Source organism: Piliocolobus tephrosceles, chromosome 8, assembly GCF_002776525.5.
Source record: "Piliocolobus tephrosceles isolate RC106 chromosome 8, ASM277652v3, whole genome shotgun sequence".
Taxonomy (NCBI): domain Eukaryota; kingdom Metazoa; phylum Chordata; class Mammalia; order Primates; family Cercopithecidae; genus Piliocolobus; species Piliocolobus tephrosceles.
In genome coordinates, this window is record NC_045441.1 from 48,976,466 (window position 1) to 49,003,065 (window position 26,600).

At 49.2% G+C, this 26,600-nt stretch overlaps 1 long non-coding RNA gene and 1 pseudogene across 1 annotated transcript in view; both read left to right on the forward strand.

Moving 5' to 3' along the window:
* Positions 1 to 609: 609 nt before the first annotated feature.
* Positions 610 to 1,641, forward strand: LOC111533727 (annotated as a pseudogene).
* An 8,036-nt stretch (positions 1,642 to 9,677) lies between these two features.
* Positions 9,678 to 26,600, forward strand: part of LOC111528095 — a 29,073-nt gene continuing 12,150 nt past the window's right edge. Inside the window, exons 1-2 of the long non-coding RNA XR_003307100.1 lie at positions 9,678 to 10,041; positions 24,705 to 24,885. This is a non-coding gene — a long non-coding RNA (uncharacterized LOC111528095). The remainder of the gene's footprint in view (positions 10,042 to 24,704; positions 24,886 to 26,600) is intronic.

The window sequence follows — 26,600 nt, forward strand, 5'->3', positions numbered from 1 at the left end:
AACTTTTGGCAGGGCATGGTGGCTCATGCCTGTAATCACAGCATTTTGGGAGGCTGAGGCTGGCAGATCACTTGAGGTCAGGACTTCGAGACCAGCCTGGCCAAAGTGGTGAAACACAGTTCTAATAAAAATGCTAAAATTAGGCCAGGTGCAGTGGCTCATGCCTGTAACCCCAGCACTTTGGGAGACCAAGGCGGGCGGATCACGAGGTCAGGAGATCGAGACCATCCTGGCTAATATGGTGAAACGCTGTCTCTCCTAAACACACAAAAAAATTAGCCAGGTGTGGTGGTGGGAGTCTATAATCCCAGTTACTTGGGAGGCTGAGGCAAGAGAATCGCTGGAACCCAGGAGGCAGAGGTACAAGTGAGCCGAGATCGCGCCACTGCACTCCAGCCTGGGCAACAGAGTGAGTGAGACTCCGTCTCAAGGAAAAAACCCAACTCGGGCGCTTTCGCTCGGCTGCAGAGGCTGCGGTTGGCGGTGGTTGAGGCGGCAGGGAAGGAGTCTGCGGTTGGCGCTGCCCCAGCGGGGACCCGGCGGCTCGCAGGCAGCGGCCGAGGCGGGGCGGGCCGGGCGGGGGCCGGTGGGCGGCGGCCGGGCGGGGGGATGACTCTGGAGTCCGTGATGGCGTGTTGCCTGAGCGATGAGGTGAAGGAGCGGATCAACGCCGAGATCCAGAAGCAGCTGCGGGGGACAAGTGCCACGCCCGGCGCCAGCTCAAGCTGCTGCTGCTCCGCAAGGGCGAGAGCGGGAAGAGCATCTTCATCAACCAGACGCGCATCGTCCAGGGCCCCGGCCACTCGGAGGAGGCCAAGCGCGGCTTCACCAAGCTCGTCTACCACAACATCTTCACCGCCATCCAGGCCACGATCCGTGCCAAGGAGTCGCTGAAGATCCTCCACAAGGAGGAGCAGAACAAGGCCAGTGGCTCCTGATCCGAGAGGCGGACCTGGAGAAGGCGACCACCTTGGAGCACTGGTACGTCAGCGCCATCAGGCCCCTGTGGGCGACCCCGGCATCCAGGAGTGCTGCGACCGCAGGCGCCAGTGCCAGCTCTCGGACCTGGCCAAGTACTGCCTGACGGACGCTGCCCGCATCGCCACCTCGGGCCACCTGCCCAACCCGCAGGACGCGCTGCGGGGCCGCGTGCCAACCACCGGCATCTTTCGACCTGGAGAGCATCATCTTCAGGATGGTGGATGTGGGGGGACAGCGGTCGGCTCCAGGAAGCGGATCCACTGCTTTGGGAACCTGACGTCCATCCTGTTTCTCGTCGCCCTCGGTGAATACGACCAAGTTCTGGTGGAGTCGGACAAGGAGAACCCGATGGAGGAGAGCAAAGCCCTGTTCCGGACCATCGTCAACTATCCCTGGTTCCAGAACTCCGTCATCCTCTTCCTCAACAAGAAGGACCTGCTGGAGGACAGTATCCTGTACCCGCACCTGGTGGGCTCCGTCCCCGAGTTCGACGGGCCCCAGTGGGACGCCCAGGCGGCGCGGGAGTTCATCCTGAAGATGTTCGTGGACACGAACCCCGACGGCGACAAGATCATCTACACGAAGAACATCCGCTTCGTGTTCGCGGCCGTGAAGGGCACCACCCTGCAGCTCAAACTCAATGAGCACAACCCGGTCTGAAAGCGCCCAGGCCCAGGGAGACCGGACGGAGACAAGGGCCCGGACAAACCTTCCTTCACACGGAGCCCGCGGCTGCCGCCAGGTAGCGCTGCTGGGCCGGAGCCTTTGCCTGCGGAGTTGTTTTTTCTTGTTTGTTTTTTAATATTTTTAACAAATGGTTTTTATTTCACAGTTATCAGGGGATGTATATCTCTCCGAACACTTCGCGCGCCTTCTCACCTTTTGTCAACGGGCAAAGGCAGCCTTTTACCAGCCTTGACTTATGACTCGCTTTTTTCTTAAAAAAAAAAAAAAAAAGGAAAAAAACCCAATGAAACATAAAACACACGAATGCCCCGTGTCCCCAACGACTCTGGGCCTCACGGAGCCCCTTGCCAGCCAGCATGGGGGTCCCCACTCCAGCAGCCTCCCTCGGCTGTCCTTCCAACCCCACCTGCTTTTTCTTTCTCTTTCCCGCCTCTTTTCTTCTTCAGCACGAAAGGCGTGGAGACTCGGGAACTGACATTTTCCCCCTTTTTTAAGTTATTGACGCCCAGCGCGCCTGGCCTCTTCACGACTCAATGCTGTGTTTTGCCCACTGGTCTCCTGAAGAGGGGTTGGGGGACTCCCTCAGTCGCCCACCCTGGGAAGTGCCTAAACTTCTTTTTTTTTTTTTTTTTTTTTTTGTACAAAGAACCGCCTGACCTCACAGGTTGAAGAAATGCCCAGGGTCCTCTATTACGGCCAGGTACCCCATCCCTCTGCAGAGGCTGGGAAGGGTCCCTGGGCTGGAGTCATGGGGGCTCAGGGCTCCTCCGGGCTGTGCCTCCAGGGGCGACATTGGCGGCTTGGGGGCTGCCCAGGGGCTCCAGAGGGCTACACGGCCACCCTGCTCCAGCTGGGGTGCACCCCAATGGAGCCCATGTGGGCTTGGTGGCTGGAGGGATGTCCCCGGTAACACCCAAAGGCCACTTGGATGGGGGCATTTCTTTTCGTTTTGTTCTGCTTTGTGTTGTCCCCAATTTGGAAACAGTGAGGGTGGAGTGGGGACTTTTACAGAATATTCCCAGGTGTGTACCCGAGAGGTAGAGAGAGGGACGTGGCCGGCATCTCCATGCGTGGCCTTGTCCCAAGCACTTGTGTCCGCCCCCGAGGAGCAGGAAGCCAGCACTTGCACTTTGGCCAGGGCCTCGTGGAAGGTGGAGGCAGGCGCCGGCCCTGGCAGCTTCCAGGCCTGACTGGCCACAGCCATGGTCAGAAGGGGAGCCCGCCAGGCCACGGCTGGGCACTGAGCCACAGCCCGGGGGACCGCCTCCCGGGTCCCCTGTAGGCACTGAGGCACCCAGACTGGCTCTCCCCCAGAGACTCGGAAGGTGGGGAACGAGAGGACTGTTTTTGGGGAGGTGGCTCTTTCGTCTGCTGCTGACTGAACACTATGGCGCTCTGTGGGTCCGGACTTTGAACAGCTGTCCCAGGGATGAATCGCCCGTGCTGCCCTCGCCTGCACCCTGGACGGCTGCTTCTGCCCTTGGCAGATTATAAAAGAAACAGCCCCCAAATAAGACCACCCCGAACAGCAGTTCCCACCTGCCACGGTCAGGCCTGCCCCGGTCTCCTTCTGCGCAGGGCTGTCTGCTGGCTTCTGGCGGGAGAAGAGGCGGAGTCCAGTGGAGGGGGCAGGTACATTTCTGGTGATCAGGAAACCTGGCAGCGCCCCCGCTCCCCTCGCCACTTTTCCGCTTTTGTCTCTCCCGGAAGCGTCCTTTTATCGTGCCAAGTGTCTACTTAAGAGGGTTGGCGCCAGAAGCCCCCATGGTGAGTGCTGGGGCCTGGCGGTGCCCTGGGGGAGCAGATGGTGCCACCCCTGGCGGGGCCAGTGTATCCACTGCCAGCAACGGACCCCTCTAGGGGGCCTGGACTTGTGGCATCTCTGAGGGCCCAGATCGCACAAGGGGACCTGAACCTGGCACAAGGGTGGAATCGCCCAGCGTGCAGACTGGGGCGCTAAGTATTAGCCGTTCCAGGGGAGGGGGCTGTGCCAAGCATCCCAGAGCCAGGCTGAGGCCACCAAACCGACTTGGCCTGGGTCCTCTGGGTCCGAGTGCCTGATTCCCCCGATCCCTCAAAAAAGCAGAGGTTGGTGTTACAGGCCTCGGGTAGGGGTGCCTGCCCCAGTAGAGTCCCAGGCAGTGGTTCTCACACCAGTGACACCCTCAGGTCAGGGAAGGGGCAGCCGACTCCCACCCGTGTCATGTGTGGGACCACATGTAGGGTGTGCATTTTCACCTTGGTGAATCTCACCTGCCAATGCTTTCTCGTGAGTGCCGACCACCTTCTCTGACCATGTCACGCCCAGGCAGCAGCAGCCCCTGGCCACCGCAAGACCCACGCCCTGGTCCCCTGGCTCCCCTAGAGGGGCATTCCCTTGCCAATGTCCTCCAGTGGTGGCAGCAGATCCTGCGGCTGGCCTGGCAGATGGGACCCAGTGATACTTGTATATTACACTGTCCTGATTTCAGACAATTTCAACCTTATTTAAAAAAGAATATTCTATACAATGCTGTTTTCAAAGCTTTTACCGTTTGAAATGCATGTGTCATGTGCATTGGGGGACGGGAGGAGGGGCTGAGGAGCGGCTCAGTGTCACCTCCCGTGGCCACTGGCCCTGACCCTTAATCCAGACACCGATGGAAGTTGACTTTTCATATCTTTCTCCTGAAATGTTTTAAATTGGAACATATTTTGTTAAAAAAAAAAGACCCCAAAACCCAAAAACAAAATACCCACCATGAGATCCCTCTACAGAGTCACCAAAAATCCTAAAGCTGAAAACACTAACAGTGCCGAAGATTTAGAGGACGTGCTGTAAGAGGAATCCATACAGCTCTAATGGGAGTTTACACTGGGGCCCCACTTTGGAAAACTGTTTGGTAGTGTGTTGGTGCTGGTGCTAACACACTCGGATCTCCTTATTTTATCTTTTTGAGACAGAGTCTCACTCTGTCGCCCAGGCTGGAGTGTAGTGGTGCGATCTCGGCTCACTGCAACCTCCGCTTCCTGGGCTCAAGTGATTCTCCTGCCTCAGCCTCCCAAGTAGCTGGGATTAAAGGTGCCCACCACGATGCCTGGCTAATTTTGTATTTTTAGCACAGATGGGATTTCACTGTGTTGTCCAGGCCGGTCTCAAACTCCCAAGCTCAGGCAATCTGCTCACCTTGGCCTCCCAAAGTGCTAGGATTACAGGCGTGAGACCCTGCACCCAGCCAGTTCACTCTTTAGTAAAATATTTTCCAGCAACTTCTCATTCCAGTTTGAAATCGAGAGTGATTTAGGTCACTCTCAACAAATTCACTTATAGTTATCAGTATTTGAACTTTTGCAGGTGTTGTCATAGATAAGACATTTGGCCAAATGGACTCTTGATTATTGCAGTAAAAATTCTGCTCAAATTAGGTAACAGGCATTTGAAGTTTTAAAATTATGCAAACTGTGTTGCAAAAATTTCACTTCTAGGGATTTAAGAAATAGTCATGATTGCACAAATAAATGTGCTGTAGGCATGTTCATTTAACAAAATGTGTAAAACAGGGAAAACCTGTAAACAAACTAAGTGTCCTATAACAGAATTCATTAAATCAGTTGTGATACATACATATGATGAAATGTATGCAGCCATTAAAAAATGTTATGAGGGGCTAAGTGCGGTGGCTCATGCCTGTAATCCTAGCACTTTGGGAGGCCGAGGTGGGTGATCACTTGAGGTCAAGAGTCTGAGACTAGCCTAGCCAACATGGTGAAACCCTGTCTCTACTAAAAATACAAAAAAATTTGCTCGACATGGTGGCTTATGCTTGTAGTCCTAGTTACTTGGGAGGCTGAGGCAGGAGAATCACCTGAACCCATGAGGCGGAGGTTGCAGTGAGCGGAGATTGCACCATTGCACTCTAGCTTGGGTGACAAGAACGAAACTCCATCTCAATAAAAAAAAAAAAAAGGAAAGAATATTTGACATGACAGGTATTTTTTATAATACATAAATACATTAAGTGAAAGAGCAGATTACACCACAGTACATCTAGTGTGTTTATATTTTGAGAAAATATATATTTTGAATATTGGAATTATATACACCCAACTAGTAATGCTATCCATTGAGTCATGAAATTACAAGTGATTTTTTTTTTTTTGCTTGTCCCTATTTTCCAATTTTTCTACAGTGACTGTACTTGCAATAATTAAACATAGTATGGTCATTTAAAATACGTCCACAAATTCTCTGATACTCTCTTCAAAAGGCGGAGCCCAGTTCCTATCCCCTTGAGTGTGGGCTGGGTTACATGATTCCCTTTTGACAGATGGGAAAAAGCAAAAGTGATGGCTTGCAACTTTGCAAACTACATCATAAAAGGTTCTGTGGCTTCCTCCTTCGTCACTCTTTGATTGCTCACTTGGGAAAGCCAGCTGTCACACCATGACACCTAAGCAGCCTGAAGAGAGGCTCATGTGACAGGAACTGAGGCCTCTGGTCAGCAGTCACATGAGCGAGCCATCTAGGAAACAGGCTTTAGGTGACTGCAGTCTCAGTGGACAACTTGACTGCAATGTTATGAGACACCCTGAGCCCAAACAACCCAGCTCTGCTACTCCTGAATTCCTGACCCACAGAAATGGGGATCCTAAGTATTTTATTTATTTATTCATTTATTTTTGAGACAGAGTCTCACTCTGTCACCCAGGCTGGAGTGTGGTAGTGTGATCTTGGCTCACTGTAACCTCTCCCTCCCGGACAGGGTGTGGTGGCTTATGCTTGTAGTCCCAGCACTTTGGGAGGCTGAGGCGGGTGGATCATCTGAGGTCAGGAGTTCGAGACCAGCCTGGTGAACAAGGTAAAACCTGGTCTCTATTAAAAACACAAAAATTAGCTGGGTGTGGTAGTGGGCACCTGCAATCCCAGCTACTGGCGGGGCTGAGGTTGGAGAATTGCTTGAAACCAGGAGGCAGAGGTTGCAGTGAGCCGAGATCACGCCACTGCACTCCAGTGTGGACGACAGATTAAGACTGTCTCAAAAACAAACAACAAAAAAGTGGATAGCAGCATCTACCTCGAAGAATTGTTGTGGGATCAACAGTGCAGAGATCCTAGTAACTAAAAAATAAAAAAAAAGTTTCAGGACCCCCCTATAAGAGTTACTATGCCAAGAGGGAAGTTACACCCTGACAGAGTCACATAGCATGTTTGTAACTTCTGCTTCTTAAATTATAATTTATTCCTTCCTTATTATTTTCAGCCGGTAAATGACTATGAGAGACCAGAGACTAGTCCTCCTCTCCTTCCAATCACTCATCTTTGTTACAGATTAACTGCCTCCTTTATTGTTCTGTACCTAACTCACACCACATGGCACAAAAGACCCCATGACTTACATCTTCAGTGTAGAAGGTTAAATACACCTTTCCCGAAAAAAAGACCACCTCATCTGGGCGCAGCTGTTCATGCATTCAATCCCAGTACTTTGGGAGGCCGAGGTGAGCAGACCACTTAAGCCCAGGAATTTCAGACTGGCCTGGGCAACGTGGTGAAACACTGTCTCTACAGAAAATACAAAAATTAGTCAGGTGTGTTGGTGCATGCCTGTAGTCCCAGCTACTAGGGATGCCGAGGTGGGAGGATCGCTTGAGCCAGGGAGGCTGAGGCTGTAATTGAGTTGCGACTGCACCACTGCACTCCCGCCTGGGTGACAGAGTGAAAGAAAGACCACCCGGACCAATCAGATTGTTTTAAGTATGTATTAAGCCTTACATGGAGAGATGCTGAAATTCTGCTAAGCTTCCCTAAACTTTGTCTATGCAAGTCATCCCAAACTTCTAAGCCTTGAAACACTGTCTTCCACTCTTGGGTATCTGTGCTTCCCAGGTGACCCTCCTTAAACTCTCTGCATGAATAAACTCCCTTTAGATTCTGACCCTTTTGATTATTTGAGGTTGACACACTGTGCAATATACATCAGAATACCAAATATTAACCTTCAGAACAGTATGTAACATTTAGGTAGAAATCTTTCTTCTTCTTTTTTTTTTTTTAGATGGAGTCTTGCTCTGTCGCCCAGGCTGTAGTGCAGAGGCATGATGTCGGTTCACTGCAACCTCGGCCTCCCAGGTTCAAGCAATTCTCCTGTCTCAGCTTCCCAAGTAGCTGGGACTAAAGGCGCCCACCACCACTCCCATTTAATTTTTGTATTTTTAGTATTGATGGGGTTTTGCCGTGTTTGCCAGGCTGGTCTCAAACTCCTGACTTCAGGTGATCGACCACCTTGGTCTCCCAAAGTGCTGGGATTACAGGCCTAAGCTACCGCGCCCAGCTGACATTTAGGTAGAAATCTTACACATATTCCTAACTTTGTTCTCTCCCCACTTACATTTCTAACCTCTTCTTTACAGTAAAGAACAAAATCATTTGTGGACTTGAAAACAGTTATCATAGTAACTGAAAAAAAAAAAAAAAACCTGGAAGTTAAACTGTTACTCTTGCTGCTCTCCTTTAATTAATTAATAAACCCTAAAAAGGCTAACTCACTTGGACACTACTTAATTAACAATCAATTAGTAAGGAAAAGATATCGAAGCAGTAAACTTAAGTGAGGGCGAAAAGGTCTGTTGACCAAATATGGATTCACTCTTCCTAGAACCAAGTTACAGTTGGAGTTACAGAAAATACTTTGAACAGGTCCTTCGGTATCCTGTAGGAAATCAGACAAAAACACAGATCAGTTACTTTCTCTTTTTTCTGACAGTGTCCCACTCTGTCGACCAGGCTGGAGTGCAGTGGCGAGATCACGCTCACTGCAGCCTCCACCTCCTGGGCTCAAGCGATCCTCCAGCCTCAGCCCCGCAAGTAGCGGGGACTACAAGCGCGCGCCACCATGCCCAGCTAATTTGTTGTATTTTTGTAGAGACAGAATTTCACCAAGTTGCCCAAGCTAGTCTGGACTCCTGAGCTCAAGGGATCCGCCCACCTCGGCCTCCCAAAGTGCTGGGATTAAGGGCGTGAGGCACCTGGCCGGCCCAATTACTTTCTTCAGTCTGAGCCCAGGCTGCAGTGCAGTGGCGCGATCTCGGCTCACTGCAGCCTCCGCCTCCTGGGTTCAAGCAATTCTCTGGCTCCGCCTCTGCCTCAGTCTCCCGAGTAGCTGGTATTACAGGTGGCCGCCAACACGCCCGGCTAATTTTTGTATTTTTAGTAGAGACGGGGTTTCACCATGCTGGCCAGGATGGTCTTGAATTCCTGACCTCAAGATCCACCCGCCTTGGCCTCCCAAAGTGCTGAGATTACAGGCATGAGCCACTGCGCCCGGCCGATCGCTTATATTTTTAAAAAGATGTTTTCTTCGTTTCCTAGCCCCTTGTACCCCCCTACAAAGTTCCAACGTTTGATGTTGTTGCAACGGTCATCAGAGGTCAAGCCGGGGGTGCAGCTCCCTAACGCGGGGCAGCCTCAGAGGGGGCCGACCCTGCCCAGGATGAGCGACGGCGGGGGCGCAGCCGGGGTCCCCGGGACCTGGCTGGGGGAGGTGTTGGGGAGCGACGCACCCAGGCTCAGGTGAGACGAGTGTGCAGCAAGGGCTGCAGCCGGAGCTAGCGGGCTTGCGGTGGCCACTGAGGAGCTTCTGCCCGACCTTGTGCCCGCCAGGCGACAGCCGCTTGGTGCGCCGCGCCTGCTCTTTCAGCGTCAGGCCCTTGCTGCGCCCTATGCCGCAGGCTGAGAAGTCGCGCAAGTAGTAGTAGTACAGCCAGTGGTAAAGTTCCTCCTTGTAGCTTATCGGTGGCGGGGGCCGGGTGGGAGCCTGCGGATACTAACCTGCAGCCTGCGGACATTCACCGGCCGTCTGTGGCCACGCATCTGCGCATGCGCGCTGCTGGAAACCCAGCGGCCACGCCTCGAGTTCCGATTGGCTCCACGTGAGGGGCGGTCCTCTGTGACGTCACAGGAGAGCGCCTTCGGGACGTCCCAGGCGCGTGACCCCGCTGACGTCACAGGCGCGGGCCTTTGGCGACATAATACCGCGAAGCCTTCAGCGACGTCACAGTGACGCTACAGTGTTTGCAGCTGAGTTGATTTCTCCTCAGGGTGGAGCCTGGTAACGGCGACTTCTCCACCATGTTCTGTGTGTTGCTGGCTGGAGAAGGGTAATTGACAAACTCCGACCCAGCACAGTGTTTCTGTGGGTCAAAACTAGAAAACTATGTCCGGGCGCCGCCGAGGCGGAAGAAACCCTTCAGGCCAGGAGTTAAAGAGAAGTCTGGTTAACATGGCGCGACCCCATCTGTGAAGCCCCACCTCAGCTTCCCAGGTACTTGAACCCCAAGGTTCAAGGCTGCAATGAGCTATGAGCCCATCACAGCACTGCATCCTGCCAGACTGAGGTAAACCTTGTCTAAAAAAATAAAAACACTATCCAAGTGTGCAACTGGGAGGGACTGCTGAAAGAAAACATGATAATTGAATGTTCAAATACTTTAACAAGTGCAAAATGTATAGGCTTAAATAAATAGGGCTCGCTGGGCGCGTTGGCTCACGCCTGTAATTCCAACATTTTGGGTGCCCGAGGCAGGCGGATCACTTGAAGTCGGGAACTCGAGACCGGCCTGGCCAACATGGTGAAACCCCGTCTCTACTAATAATATAAAGATTAGGCCGGGCACCTTCCATCATTTCAGGGGCTCGCACCTCCCTAAGGGCCCGGCAATTGAACCCCTCGGACCTGAGGGTGAGAAACCTTGGCTCAGTTCTTCCCAGGGTGATCGGCCCAGGGGTAAGGGAGGAGAGGCCAATAGGCAGGACCCGTGAGAACGGCCCCCTCCTGGAGTTTGAGGCCCATTCCTTCCTGTCCCTGTGTCTCCTCTGTCCAGGACTCCTCCCTGCTCTGCCCCACTCCTGGTGCCATGGCCATGGGGGGCTGCTTTTGGGTACAGGCCCCAGCAGCAACCCTGGGCCCAAAGTGGGCAGGCTCACCTGGAGGGGATCAGAGTAACATGGCAGGGAGGAGGGGGAAAAGCCTCGCTGGGACGGCGCCTCACTGCCCCCTCACGTCACTGGGTACACTCCTCCCTCATCCCACTCAGGCATCGGCATGAGTTCCATGGGAGCGCTGTCCTGCTCCCTCTGCTGCCTCTTTTTAGTCTTGGGGCTACCATAACTCTCCCTTCCCCTGCCCTGCCAACCTGCTGGGACATTGGGCTTCCCTCTCACAGGGTTCTGGGGACAGGCCCGTCCTGTATCATACCTGCAGTGAGTTCCTTTTTTCCTCCAGGGCATGGGGAGCAACCAGGCTTCATGAGTTAAATGCAGATCTGAACCATACTGTAGGAGGTCTAGCCGCAGACAAAACTCCTCAGACACCGGATTAAAGAAGAAAGAGGTTTTTTATTAGGTCGGGAGCGTTGGCAGACTCGTGTCTTAAGAGCTGAGCTCCCTGATAAAGAAATTCTTGGCCTTTTTAAAGGCTTACAACTTTAAGGGGTCCACATGAAAGGGTCGTGATAAATCGAACAAGCGTCTGAAATGTGACTGGGGCCTACATGCATCAGCTAACGGAACAGAAAGTTTTACAATGCTTTTTTTCATACAGTGTCTGGAATTTACAGATAACACAAATAGTTTAGGTCAGGAGTTGATGTTATTATTACTATTTTTTTTTAACTCCCAGGGCCGGGTGGGGGTGCCAAGGTTGTCTGGCTATTTATCTTACTTTTGTTTCTTTCTCTCTTTCCTCCTGTCTTGTGAACTAGGCAAGGTGTGGGGAGGAGGGCAGCAGGAGTAGTAGTGGTCTCCTTCCTTAATACCAAGCTGGGATTGGGGTACACACTCCTCTGGTAACTGGCTAGGGGTTCCAACTTGGTGAGAGGGAGAGTGGGACACAGCTAGACCAGACAAGGACTGATCACCTAGAAAAACCTGCCTTCAAAGACCTTGATGAGTGCTGGGTGTAATCCCAGCACTTTGGGAGGCTGAGACAGGTGGATCACTTGAGGCCAGGAGTTCGAGTCCAGCCTGGGCAACATGACAAAACTGTATCTCTACTAAAATACAAAAATTAGCTAGGTATGCTACGCTCCTGTAATCCCAGCTACTCGGGAGGCTGATGCAGGAGAACCGTTTGAACTGGGGAGGTAGAGGTTGAAGTGAGCCGAGATCATGCCACTGCACTCCAATCTGGGAGACAGAGTGAAACTGTGTCACAGATATGAGGAAAAGAAAATGGCCTTGGCAGAGGGGCTGGCCTGGCAGTGCCTTCCCTTGGGTTTCTCCTGGGTAGGCCTCTGCCATGAGGAGGCACTTCCTTCTGCCTGTCCGTGGCCCGCAGCAAAGGAATGTCTGCCTCTGGGTGTTGCACAGGGGACTGCTGGCAGCACTGGAAACCTTCAGGTGGGGTTTTTTGTTTGTTTGTTTTTTTGAGACAGTGTCTCACTCTGTCACCCGGGCTGGAGTGCAGTGGCGCAATCTCGGCTCACTGCAACCTTCGCCTCCACCACCCGGGTTCAAGCAATTCCCATGTCTCAGCCACCTGAGTGTCTGAGATTACAGGCATGCACCACCACACCTGGCTAATTTTTGTATTTTTTGTAGAGACGGGATTTCACCGTGTTGGCCAGGCTGGTCTGGAATTCCTGACCTCAAGTGATCCGCCCACCTCGGCTTCCCAAAGTGCTGGGATTACAGGCGTGAGCCACTGTGCCTGGCCCCTTCAGGTGGGTTTTGAGGCTTCACTACAATACTAGTTCCCTGTTGCTGCTGCAACAAATTACCACACACTTAGTGGCTTAAAACAGCACAGAGGTATTCCCTTACAGTTCTGAAGGCCAGAATTCTAAAGTCAGTCCTAGGGAGTCAAGGTGGGAGCAGGGTCGGTGCCTTCCCAGGCTCTGCCAGAGATTCCATTTCCTGGCCCTGGAGGCCGCCTGCTCTCCTCAGCTTGTGCTGCCTTTCTGGAATGACACAAGTTTCCTGCTTTCATCACTACACCTCCCTCTGCTCTCCATCACCTGCTCTGCTCTTGTAAGGATCCAGGTGAGTACATAAACCCTGTGGGGACAAGCTGGCCAAAGACTCTTAACTTCATTATACTTCCAAAGCCCCTTTTGCTGTGTAAGGTCATGTTCACCGGTTCCTGGGATTAGGATATGGGCATCTTGGGGGCATCAGCCTACTACAGCTAGGCTGCAAAACTATTATACCCTCCTGGTGTTTCAATAATTGGGAGAAAAAAGGTTGGGATTTTTTGCTTTGGGGTACCTGTTAAACTTGTATCTGTAAGGTTTGAGGTCCCTCTTAACCTTGTGTTTTGTTTTTGTTTGTTTTTTTTCTTTTTTGAGATGGAGTCTTGTTCTGTTATCCAGGCTGGTAGTGGTGCGGTCTCAGCCCACTGCAACATCTCTCTCCTGGGTTCAAGCAATTCTCCTGCTTTATCCTCCTGAGTAGCTGGGACTACAGGCGCCTGCCACCAGGCCTGGCTAAGTTTTGTGTTTTTGGTAGAGACGGGGTGGGACTGGGGGGTGGGGGAGGGGACGGGGGTTTCCTCTATGTTTCCCTTCGCTCAAAGTGATCTGCCCCATTTCTGCTCCCGAAATGCTAGGATTACGGGCCGCACCACTGCAACTATAAAATCTTATTTCCACACAGCTGAGACATGTTTTAGGAAGTTTGCTAAAAGACCCCTGGAGACCTCCTCATTGTGGCCTCCCTGCTGTTGTGTTTAATTTGATTGATCTTTTCTGCCCTCCTGCTTTTCAGAAATTAAAAGGCTAAGAAGAGATACTAAACTCTGGGATTACAGGCATGAGTCTCTGTTACCAGCCCACTTTTTCTTTTTTTTTTTTTTTTTGAGACAGAGTCTCCCTCTGTATCCCAGGCTGGAATGCAGTGGCATGATCATGGCTCACTGCAGCCTGACCCTCCTGGGTTCATGGGATCCTCTCACTTCAGTCTCCCAAGATGCTGCGATTACAGGCATGAGCCACCATGTTTGGCCCCATTTGTGTTTTCGAAAGATCACTAGTGGTAGTGAGGATACCAGTGAGTTGGAGGGAGTGAGACTATAGGCAATAACAGTTTAGAGAACAGATATTTTTTGAGCCCCTGCCAGGTGCCAGGCACAGATCTAGGTGCTGGGAACTTCGGGGAGAATGAGTAAGACAGTCTCTGTTCTCAGGGAGCTTCCGTTCTCATGGTGGTGTGCTGGTGGGAAAGCAGACTATATACATGCCACAAATGATATGTTTTCAGATGGTGATAAGTAATTTGAAGAAAATAAATGGAACTGTGGGAGTTAGAAAGTTTGGGCATTAGGATGGGCACTGACCTATTGGGGTGGGCAGTAAAGACCTCTCTGAGGAGGTGACATTTGAGCTGAGGCAGCTCAAAGAAGATCTGGGCAAGAGTGGTCCTGATGGGTAGAAAGTCAACTGCAGGGACTTGACATGTGAACGGACTTGGCACAGTGTTTAAGCACCACAAAGATGGTCAGGGTGGCTGGAGCATAGTGGAGCCTGAAGGAGCAAGTAATACTCAGATGAGGATGGAGCACCTTCTAGGCCATGGAAAGGATTCTGGATTAATTCCAATGGAGTAGGAAGCACTGCAATTAAATCAGGGGTCGGCAAACTGCAGCCCATGGGCCAAATCTGGCCTGGTGCCTATTTTTATGAATAAACCATATTGGAACACAGTGTCACCCATGGATTTATATATTGTCCATGGCTGTTTTAATGTTACAAGAGCAGAGTTGAGTAGTTTCAACAGAGCACATATGGCCCAGAAGCCTAAAATATTTACTATCTGGTTTGTGTAGAAAAAGTTTACTGACCCCTGAATTAAATGATCTAATTTAAGTTTGTTATTTTTTTTGGAGACAGAGTCTCGCTCTGTTGCCCAGGCTGGAGTGCAGTGGCCGGATCTCAGCTCACTGCAAGCTCTGCCTCCCGGGTTTACACCATTCTCCTGCCTTAGCCTCCTGAGTAGCTGGGACTACAGGTGCCTACCACCTCACCCAGCTAGTTTTTTGTATTTTTTTTTTTTTTTTGAGATGGAGTCTCGCTCTGTTGCCCAGGCTGGAGTGCAGTGGCCGGATCTCAGCTCACTGCAAGCTCCGCATCCCGGGTTCACACCATTCTCCTGCCTCAGCCTCCGGAGTAGCTGGGACTACAGGCCCCCACCACCTCCCCCGGCTAGTTTTTTTGTATTTTTTAGTAGAGATGGAGTTTCACCGTGTTTGCCAGGATGGTCTCGATCTCCTGACCTCGTGATCCGCCCGTCTCGGCCTCCCAAAGTGCTGGGATTACAGGCTTGAGCCACCGCGCCCAGCCGTTTTTTTTATTTTTTAGTAGAGATGGGGTTTCACCGTGTTAGCCAGGATGGTCTCGGTCTCCTGACCTCGTGATCCGCCTGTCTTGGCCTCCCAAAGTGCTGGGATTACAGGCTTGAGCCACCGCGCCTGGCCTAATTTAAGTTTTGAGGAGGAGACACTCTGGGTGTTGTTTAGGGAATGAATGATAAGAGACACGGCTCACACCTGTAATCCTAACACTTTGAGAGGGTGAGGTGGGTGGATCACGAGGTCAGCAGTTTGAGACCAGCCTGGCCCCCATGGTGAAATCCTGTCTCTAGTGAAAATACAAAAAATAGCTGGGTGTGGTGGTGCGTAGCTGTAATCCCAGCTACTTGGGAGGCTGAGGCAGGAGAATTGCTTGAATCTGGGAGGCGGAAGTTGCAGTGAGCTGAGATCATGTCACTGTACTCCAGCCTGGGCGACAGAGGAACACTCCATCTCAGGAAAAAAAAAAAAAAGAAAAAAACAACTTGGCCAGGCATGGTGGCTCACGCCTGTAATCCCAGCACTTTGGGAGGCCGAGGCGGTGGGATCACGTGGTCAGAAGATCGAGACCATTCTGGCTGACATGGTGAAACCCTGTCTCTAATTTAAAAAAATACAAAAAATTAGCCGGGCGCGGTGGCGGGCACCTGTAGTCCCAGCTACTTGGGAGGCTGAGGCAGGAGAATGGCGTGAACCGGGAGGTGGAGCTTGCAGTGAGCCGAGATTGCGCCACTGCGCTCCAGCCTGGGCAACAGAGCGAGACTCAAAAAAAAAAAAAAAAACTAAATGTTGAGCCACCAGAAAACAAAGATCACACTGTTTTTATTCTGTTTAAAAACAGCTAGCTATGCTTTATACTCATTAAATATTGTTGAATGAGTGATGAGATGCTAATGGGGGTGCCGGTGCATATGAAAGGGAAGTGAGGTTTTGAGAGATATTTAGGAGATAAAATATCAGGACAACTTATTGTTGACATGGTGAATAGAAATAGGAGTAGGGCAGAAGGAGGACTGTAGGATGCCCTTCAGGTTTCTGGTTCAGGTATCTTGGTGCATGGCAATGCCATTAATTGAGACAGGGAAGGTGGAAATACAGAGAACATACGTTGCCAGGGAGAAGGAATTCATCTTTGGACACATGATGCTTAGGACACCCAGGTAGAGATGTCTAAAAGGTAGTTGGAAAGACAGAGCTCAGTGGCATGACATCTAGACTCATGGTAACCAGAATTCCAGAGTCATCAGTTCGTGTGAGCTCTCCTATAAAGGGCGTATGATGAAGAGGGCAGGGATAGGTCTCATATGGCATTCATTTCCAATATATTTTGGATCTAGAGAGGAGGCAAAGATAAACTAGCTGTATGGACAGTTTGCATCAGTCAGTCAGGTCATCCCATGACCATGGAACATTTTTTCTGCAGAAGCTGATGGGCTCAGATGAAGGCTTGCCTTACCTGTTCCTCTTGCTGCCAACCTCTTTCTCTTAGTTGGGTTGACTAGGGCAGCTGTGGAGGCTTCTTCCCTCCTAGACTCCCTGCTAACATTGGAACATTTGTGGCCTTTTAACTCTGTAGGTGATTCAAATTTGCATTTATCATTTTACTTTATTTTATTTTATTTTTATTTTATCTTATTTTATTTTAAGATGGAGTCTCGCTCTGTTGCCCAGACTGCAGTGCAGTGTTGTGATCTTGGCTCACCGCAAGCTCCGCCTGCCGGGTTCATGCCATTCTCCTGCCTCAGCCTCCTCAGTAGCTGGGACTATAGGCGCCCGCCACCATGCCCGGCTGATTTTTTGTATTTTTAGTAGAGACGGGGTTTCACTGTCTTAGTCAGGGTGGTTGTGATCTGCCCACCTCGGCCTTCCAAAGTGCTCCATTACAGGCGTTAGCCACCATGCCTTGCCTATCTTTTTTTTTTTTTTTTTTTGAGACGGAGTCTGGCTCTGTCTCCCGGGCTGGAGTGCAGTGGCCGGATCTCAGCTCACTGCAAGCTCCGCCTCCCAGGTTTACGCCATTCTCCTGCCTCAGCCTCCGGAGTAGCTGGGACTACAGGCGCCCGCCACCTCGCCCGGCTAGTTTTTTGTATTTTTTAGTAGAGACGGGGTTTCACAGTGTTAGCCAGGATGGTCTCGATCTCCTGACCTCGTGATCCGCCCGTCTCGGCCTCCCAAAGTGCTGGGATTACAGGCTTGAGCCACCGCGCCCGGCCGCCTTGCCTATCTTTTTAAGAGACAAGGTCTCATCCTGTTGTCTGGGCTGGAGTCGAGTGGCCGAATCGTAGCTCACTGCAGCCTCAACCTTCTAGGCTCAAGTGATCCTCCCACCTCAGCCTCCCAAGTGAGTGTGGGATCACAGGTATATGCCAGCAAGCCCAGCTAATTTTTTATTTTTTGTAGAGACAGTGTCTCCCCATGTTGCCCAGGCTGGTCTTGAACTCCTGGACTCAAGTGATCTTCTTACCTTGGCAGTCCAAAGTGCTGGGATTGCCAAATATGGTGGCTCATGCCTATAATCCCGGCACTTTGGGAGGCCAAGGCAGGTGGATCACCTGAGCTCAGAGTTCGATACTAGCTTGGGCAACATGGTGAAACACTGTCTCTACTAAAAATAAAAAAAATTAGCCAGGCGTGTCGGCATGTGCCTGCAGTCCCAGCTACTCAGGAGATTGAGGCAGGAGAATCTCTTGAACCTGGAGACGGAGGTTGCAGTGATTTGGGATTACACCACTGCACTCCAGCCTGGGTGACAGAATGAGACTCGGGCTCAAAAAAAAAAAAAAGAAAAAAAGAAAAAACAACAAAGTGCTGGGATTACAGGCGTGAGCCAACATGTTTGCATTTATCTAGTTGAAGCTACGAGGAGGTAGGAGGGCCTAGTTGTCCTTGGTGTTTTGATGTAAGGACTAGACAATGGATTAATTTTATTAAATATTGCTAAATATTAATACATTTATTAAATCCATGAAATATTGTTAAATATTAATACATTTATTAAATTTATTAAGTATTAGGGGTTCTTTTACACCACAAAGCTAGATAAACCCTTTACCAGCCCTGAACAATGGCTTCCCCTTTCCTTTTTCCTTTTTTCTTTTTGTCTGGGGAAGGGGGGCCACAGAGTATTTAATAAAATAGCACTTGTGACTGGGTGCGGTGGCTCACGCCTGTAATTCCAGCACTTTGGGAGGCTGAGGTGGGCATATCACCTGAGGTCAGGAGTTCGAGATAAGCCTGGCCAACATGGTGAAACCCCATCTCTACTAAAAATACAGAAAATTAGCCAGGGATTGTGGTGGGTCCTATAGTTGCAACTACTTGGGAGGCTGAGGCAGGAGAATCGCTTGAACCAGAGAGTGGAGATTGCGTTGAGCTGAGATCATGCCATCGCACTCAGCCTGTGCTACAGAGTGAGACTCCGTCTCAAAAATTTTTTTTTAAAAAAGGCACTTGTGCTGAACATGGACTTAAAATAGTTGCAATCCAGGCCGGGCACAGTGGCTTATGCTTGTAATCCCAGCACTTTGGGAGGCCGAGGCAGGCGGATCACTTGAGGTTAGGAGTTTGAGACTAGCCTGGCCAACATGGTGAAACCCCGTCTCTACAAAAAGTACAGAAATTAGCTTGGCGTGTTGGAGGGTGCCTGTAATACTCGGGAAGCTGTGGCAGGAGAATTGCTTAAGCCCGGGAAGCGGAGGTTGCAGTGAGCCGAGATTGCACCACTGCATTCCAGCCTGGGTGACACAGTGAGACTCTGTCTCAACAGATAAACAAACAGACACCTGTAGTTGTAATCCTAGACCTGGATGCGTATCTACCCTCTTTACAAAAGTCCATTATGAAAAGCCAAGGATGAAATCAAACTGTAAAGGGAGCAGGGAAGGAGGACCACTATCTTGCTCTTTCACTCCCCTTATATGTTTTTTAGCATATTGTCACACCTCTGCTGTTTGTACATTTTTTATGTGTTTTAAAGATATTTTAACCCAGTCTTGCATCTAAATGTTCAAATTTTAGGGGCCCACATGTTTTATCTTTTTTTTTTTTTTTTTGGAGATAGAGTCTCGCTCTTGCCCAGGCTGAAGTGCAGTGACACGATCTCAGCTCTCTGCAACCTCTGCCACCTGGATTCCAGCCATTCTCCTGCCTCAGCCTACTGGGTAGCTGGGATTACAGTCCCGTGCCACCATGCCCGGCTAATTTTGTCTTCCTTTCTTTCTTCTCTTTTCTTTTCTATTCTTTTTGACGGAGTCTCGCTCTGTTGCCCAGGCTGGAGTGCAGTGGCACTACCTCGGCTTACTGCAAGCTCCACCTCCTGGATTCACGCCATTCTCCTGCCTCAGCCTCCTGAGTAGCTGGGACTACAGGTCCCCATCACCATGCCTAGCTATTGTTTTTTGTATTTTTAGTAGAGACAGAGTTTCACCATGTTAGCTAGGATGGTCTCGATCTCCTGACCTCATGATCCGCCCCCACTCAACCTCCCAAAGTGCTGGGATTACAGGCGTTAGCCACCGTGCCTGGCCCTAATTTTGCATTTCTAGTACAGATGAGGTTTCATTATGTTGGCCAGGCTGGTCTCGATCTCCTGACCTTGTGATCTGCCCGCCTCGTCCTCCCAAAGTGCTGGGATTACAGGCGTGAACCACTACGCCCGGCCCAGTTTTTCCTTTCCTAAGGAAACAGTTGAGTAATAGCTTTGCTCCTCCTTTAACCTAAATTATTCCTTTCATGAGGTTAGTGACTTCTGACAGGCAGAGGTAGGTAGTCTGAAGCCTGATTACCTGGTCCCAAAGTGGAAGAAATGGAGCCCTGACCCAAACAAATAGGTAGTAAAGGTAAATTAAAAGTATGAAAAGTTATTTTGAAAGGCATATGTTGAGATGTTTAATATTATTTCCAGCCCTGTCTGGTGCACCCTGTAGAACTCCTCCACCTTATATGTCACTCTTAATAACTCCTTATATATCTGTCCAGTGTTTACATAAATAAAAGCAAATATGAACGTTTGTTGTTACCCCCCCCCATACTCTTTTACACGAAAGGTAGCTCATATAACCTGTTCTTTACTGTTTTGCCCTTAACAGTATGTCTTGGGGATCTTTCCTTGTTACTACAGAGAAAGCTTTCTCATTCTTAAATCAGAGCTGCATAGTACTCCATTGGGTGGATGGCTGCCTCCTACTTTATTGAATCAGTTCCTTATACATGTGCACTTGAGTTGTTTCTAGTATTTGCTCTTTTTTTTTTTTTTTTTTTTGAGGCGGAGTCTCGCTCTGTTGCTGGGACTGGAGTGCAGTGGCCGGATCTCAGCTCACTGCAAGCTCCGCCTCCCGGGTTTACGCCATTCTCCTGCCTCAGCCTCCCGAGTAGCTGGGACTACAGGCGCCCGCCACCTCGCCCGGCTAGTTTTTGTATTTTTAGTAGAGACGGGGTTTCACCGTGTTAGCCAGGATGGTCTCGATCTCCTGACCTCGTGATCCGCCCGTCTCGGCCTCCCAAAGTGCTGGGATTACAGGCTTGAGCCACTGCGCCCGGCCCAGTATTTGCTCTTATAAGCAATACTTCAGTGAGCAAAGTCAGCTCTTTTTTTTTTTTTTTTTTTCGGGTGGATTCTGTTTTTTTTTTCCTTTGTTGACCATGCCAGAGTGCAGTGGTAAGATCTCAGCTCACTGCAACCTTCACCTCCCGGGTTCAAGCAATTCTCCTGCCTCAGCCTCCTGAGTAGCTGGGATGACAGCCATGCACCAGCATACCTGGCTAATTTTTATATTTTTGGTAGAGATAAGGTTTTGCCATGTTGGTCAGGATGATCTCCAACTTCTGACCTCAGGTGATCCACCCTCTTGGCCTCCCAAAATGGTGGGGATTACAGGCCTAAGCCATTGTGCCCGGTCAAAGGCAACTTATTTATTTATTCATTCATTCATTTACTTTTGAGACAAAATTTGGCTCTTGTTGCCCAGGTGGAGTGCAGTGGTACGATCTCGGCTCACTGCAACCTCTGCCTCCTGGGTTCAAGTGATTCTCCTGCCTCGGCCTTCTGAGTAGCTGGGATTACAGTCATGTGCCATCACACCCAGCTAAGTTTTTGTATTTTTAGTAGAGATGGGGTTTCACCGTGTTAGCCAGGATGATCTTGATCTCCTCACCTCAGGTGATCTGCCTGCCTTGTCCTCCCAAAGTATTGGGATTATAGGTGTGAGCCACCACGCCTGGCCAAAGGCAGCTTTTTAAAGGGTTGCACAGCACTGCATATGCTACTTAAAATGAGACTATTCTTCATTCTTAGAATGCTAGTTGGTTTTATTGGTTGATAAATTCCCAGTTACTCGTACTCACAAGCGCAACATTGATGATGAGTCTGACATCTTTTCGTAACTTAAGCATCATTAGTATGACTGCCTCAAGGAAGCATACTGCTCTCTCTCAGGTTCATTTCAATAATAAGACCTTTGGAAGGTTTAATAATGAAACCTACTTAAAGCCCTTTGCTCAAGAAGTCTGAATCACTGATGACTGCAATTACTCCCATAGCAGCTGTAGAGCAATTTAACAGGGTAATAGTGAATAAGATATGTTACACTTCAGATTCTTAATGGATAATGGCAAAAGTATGTAAGAGAAGATGGGGGTGGGAGAGGAGTGCCTTTCAAATTTCTGCACACAATAATAAAATAGGGAACTGGGCCATTGTAGCCATCACTGCTAGGGATTAGTCATCTAGTAACAAGCTCTGGAGCTCAGTGGTGGGTAGAACATCCTGTTTATTACAGACAACAAATTGGGTTTATTCTCTTGTTTGTGTGCCTCTGTGGAGGGGGTGGAAATTCTAGGTGATTTGCTACTTGTCTGATTTAGAATACTCCCTTTTCTACCAAATAATTAGTATCTTGGTGTGAAAATAGGGAGGCAGACCAGTTTTACAAATAGCTACTGGCCAGGAGAATAAATTTCTGCCAGGTGAGAGGTAAAAAAAGGCAGCCTGGAAAAATAACTGTAGGCTGGTAAGTATTTCTTATTTTCAAGGCTAACATAAGTTCTCCCCATGTGTTGGGGATGGAGGAGAGGATGGATCGGTTAGGAAGTGAGTACCATGCTTGCATTGAGTGTCCCTCAATTTGTGTTTAGGGGAGAAGAGTGAGGATGTGGTTATATGGGTGGGGAGTGGGCCCTGGGAAGAGGCCCGAGGAAGGAAATCCAGGAGACTTTGCTATAGTTCCACCCTTAGGGATATTCCTTGGCACCTCGTCACATTATGGATGCCTCACCATCTGATGGGTATCGATTTTTTTTTCTTTCTTTTTTTTTTTGAGACGGAGTCTCGCTCAGTCACCCAGGCTGGAGTGCAGTGGCCAGATCTCAGCTCACTGCAAGCTCCGCCTCCCGGGTTCACGCCATTCTCCTGACTCAGCCTCCCGAGTGGCAGGGACTACAGGCGCCCGCCACCTCGCCCGGCTAGTTTTTGTATTTTTTAGTAGAGACGGGGTTTCACCGTGTTCGCCAGGATGGTCTCGATCTCCTGACCTCGTGATCCCCCCGTCTCGGCCTCCCAAAGTGCTGGGATTACAGGCTTGAGCCACCGCGCCCGGCCAATTTTTTTTTTTCTTTTGAGATGGAGTTTCACTCTTGTTGCCCGGGCTGGGGTGAAATGGTGCAATCTTGGCTCACTGCAACCTCCTCCTGGGTTCAAATGATTCTCCTGCCTCAGCCTTCCGCGTAGCTGGGATTACAGGCATGCACCACCACACCTGACCTAATTTTGTATTTTTACTAGAGACGAGCTTTCTCCATGTTGGTCAGGCTGTTGTCAAACTCCTGATCTCAGGTGATCTGCCCGCCTTGGCCTCCCAAAGTGCTAAGATTACAGGCGTGAGCCACTTTGCCCAGCAAATCACAATTTTAAAAAACCACCATAGCCTAGTTAATGATGCTTATTAGCTCATCGCTGCCAATCATTGTGCACACTCACTTCCTATATCAGAGGCTCTAAACTGCCCAATTTTTTTTTTTTTTTGTTCTGAGATGGAGTCTTGTTCTGTTGCCCAGGCTGGAAGTACAGTGGCACAGTCTTGGCTCACTGCAACATCTGCCTTCTGGGTTAAAGGGACTCTCATGCCTCAGCCTCCCGAACAGCTGGGATTACAGGTATCCACCACCATGCCCACCTAATTTTTGTATTTTTTTAGTAGAGACAGGGTTTTACCATGTTGGCCAGACTGGTCTCAAACTCCTGACCTCAAGTAATCTGCGCACTCCGCCTCCCAAAGTGCTGAGATTACAGACGTGAGCCACCGTGCCCAACCTAAACTGCCCAATTTTAAGGGAACAATTGGGAAAACACTTGTTTAAGAAGGAGATGAAGGAGTTGCCATGACTGTGGTTAGCTGTGTGAAGACTAGAAAACCTGTGTAAACTCCTGGGGGCTCACAGTCTACTGCCTGGTCAAGAGCCTTAGAAAACTTAGATGTACGTGTTAGGAGACCAGGTCTGAAAGCTCCCAGGGTTGTATAAACTTCTATATTAGGTTCCATGATGCCCGATGGTAGTCCCACATTTCCACAGTAGACACGCTATTGCTGCTTCCTTCCTTATCATGAGAAGAGCAGAAGATGCAGATAATACATGAAGCAGGAAGACAAAGGGGAGACACTGAACTTGTCACCTACCTTTGGGTGCCCCTCATGCTTCGTGTTTCCCATTGAGCCTCACTTATCAGTGACACAGGGAATGGTCCCTTTGCTCTTTACTTTCCCTGTGGCTGCCTGGAGGTAGGGGAGGCAGGTCGTGCCACTTGCCGACATTATGTTGCTGTGGATTAGTTGGAGGGACAGGAACAGGAAATGTTCCTGGCGGTGTATGTGTCACTGGGGCTCACCGGGGTACTTTTTAATCTTCTCACTGGCCTCTGTGATTCTGTGACCCTGGTTATTACATGTTCAGAAAGTGTCAGCTTATTTGAAAGGGATACTCTTATTTTCTATTTAAACATTGCCAAAAACCATCACACTTTTTTTTTTAATTGAAACATTTTGGTATTTTTTATTTTTTGGAGACAAGAGTCTCACCCTTTTATATGGACATGAAGGGACTCATAGTCCTTCCCCTACTGTTGGTCTTTAATAACATATCAATGAAGGATCATGTCTGACTGAATTATGGAAGTTCAGGAACTAAAAGAAGAAGGTCCCAGAAACCGGGCTTTGGTTTATTTCTGCTACTACACTTGCTATTGAAACCAAGCAGACTATTTCATTTCTCTTGGATTCAGCTTTCTCATGTGTCAGGATGGGAGAGGAAGGGAGGCATTGGGCTAAGTGTCATTCCACTATGTGTACTTCAAATCTGGCTGACACACGTGAGGCAAATACTTAGATTTGTTGACAGTAGTTTCCTGGAGTGCTGTCTTGAACAATTCTGAGCAAACTTAGCAAGAAAGTGTGTTTGAGTTGATTGGGTGTATCTGTCATGGAGAAGTAAGTAACGAATGGGGAGTGCTCGCAGGAACATTCCCCAAATATTCCTCCTAAAAGTACTTATTTTTTAGGCTTGTTCTTCAGATTTGCCCAATATCCTAAGCAGAATCCCTTCAATATGAAGTGAATATTGCTCGATTATAGGGAACTTGTCCGTAATATACTGAGAATGCAGATACAAATAAAAGAAGGTCTATATCAAATTTTATTTTCCACAAATTATGTTCTCTTGAACTTTCAGCTCAAGCTCTTGGACTCACTGAGGCAGTAAAAGTACCATATCCTGTGTGAATCAAACCCCGAGTTCCTGTATGTAGAAGCCTTGCCAGACAGGATCCCCTTTCAAAGCCCTTCTCGTTTGGAATTCCATGACTGGAAAGGATCCTTCGTGAGAGTAATGAAATCAAGTTTGTTGTTAAAAAGTAAGTTCTAGGCGGGACATGGTGGCTCACATCTGTAATCCCAGCACTTTGGGAGGCCGAGGTGGGCAGATCACCTGAGGTCAGGAGTTTGAGATCAGCCTGGCAAACATGGCAAAACCCCGTATCTGCTAAAAATACAAAGAATTAGCCAGGCATGGTGGCAGGTGCTTGTAAACCCAGCTACTTGGGAGGCTGAAGCAGGTGAATCACTTGAACCTGGGAGGCAGAGGATGCAGTGAGCCAAGATCACACCACTGCACTCCAGGCTGGGTGACAGAGTGAGACTCTGCCTCAACAACAACAACAACAATAAAAAAGTAAGTTCTATTTGCCACTGTGGTCATTTCTGGGACTAAAACAATAAAATGACATTTCTACTAAAATGTTTTTCCAGCTAGAGGTGACAAGTGTGGCTGTAAGTCTTTGATGAAAAGCCTGGCTCTGAGCTGCGGTCCGGGCACTCTCCATGGACCCTGCATCCCATACTCAGTCGTCTTCATCAGTACAAGAATAGTGACCACTGCCTCCACGGTGTTCAGACACACTGTGGTGGCTCGCAGTATGCCTGAGTACTTGCATGAAGTTTAATCTGCTGGGTTTCTGCTCTGTTATTCCTGGGTCAGTCTTGTTAGGGACTAAATATTGACGATTGAGTTTCTTTCCTTTTTTTTCTTTTTGAGACAAAGTTTCACTCTTGTTGCCCAAGCTGGAGTGCAATGGCACGATCTTGACTCACTTCAACCTCCACCTCCCAGGTTCAAGTGATTCTCCTGCCTCAGCCTCCTAAGTAGCTGGGATTACAGGCATGCACCACCATGCCCGGCTAATTTTTGTATTTTTTGTAGAGACGGGGTTTCACCAAGTTGATCAGACTGGTCTCAAACTTCTGATCTCAGGCGACCCACCCGCCTCAGCCTCCCAAAGTGTTGGGACTACAGGTGTGAGTCACTGTGCCCGGCCTGATGATTTTTTTTATTATATCTGTGTTTCTGCAGAATTTTAGTGGCTGAAGAAAGTACACTAGTGTTAACTTTCTTTTTCATGATAGAAGTAATTTACTCTTCATACAATTACTTGCCAGTCATGGGAAGGAAAAGTCAGGATTTTCATCCACAGTGATAGGAATTATTGTGACATTACAGGATGACTCTGTCAACACCTTAGGAAAAAACCCTGGTCATATCACAACCATTTTACTAGCTGTGAGGCTACCATTGTACTGGCTACTGTAACATTTCTTGGTTTTCTAGACCTGAAATAGTTATTTTCTACTTGCCTCCTGTAATGGCTAATAAAATAAACACTAAAAGTAGAAGATTACCTGTACTTCATATTATATTTCACTGCATTAAGACATTCTTTATCAGCATTCCTTAAATCACAGCATCATTGGCCACTATCTTTGTAGGACTTGGCAGTTAGTTTCCTGGCTTTTTAAGGTATATTATTTAATGAACCTCTTTTTCTTTAAAAAAACATTTTATTGGAAGTGTCACATTTGCAATCCCACTTCATGTTTCCATGGCTTTGTTGAGCCCCTTGTGGAGGATAACACTATAAGTTTAATTCTGCAGGTTTCTTTTTTTTTTTTTTCTTGAGACAGTCTCGCTCTGTCGACCAGGCTGGAGTGCAGTGGCGCAATCGCAATCTCGGCTCACTGCAACCTCTGCCTCCCGGGTTCAAGCAATTCTGCGGCATCAGTCTCTTGAGTAGCT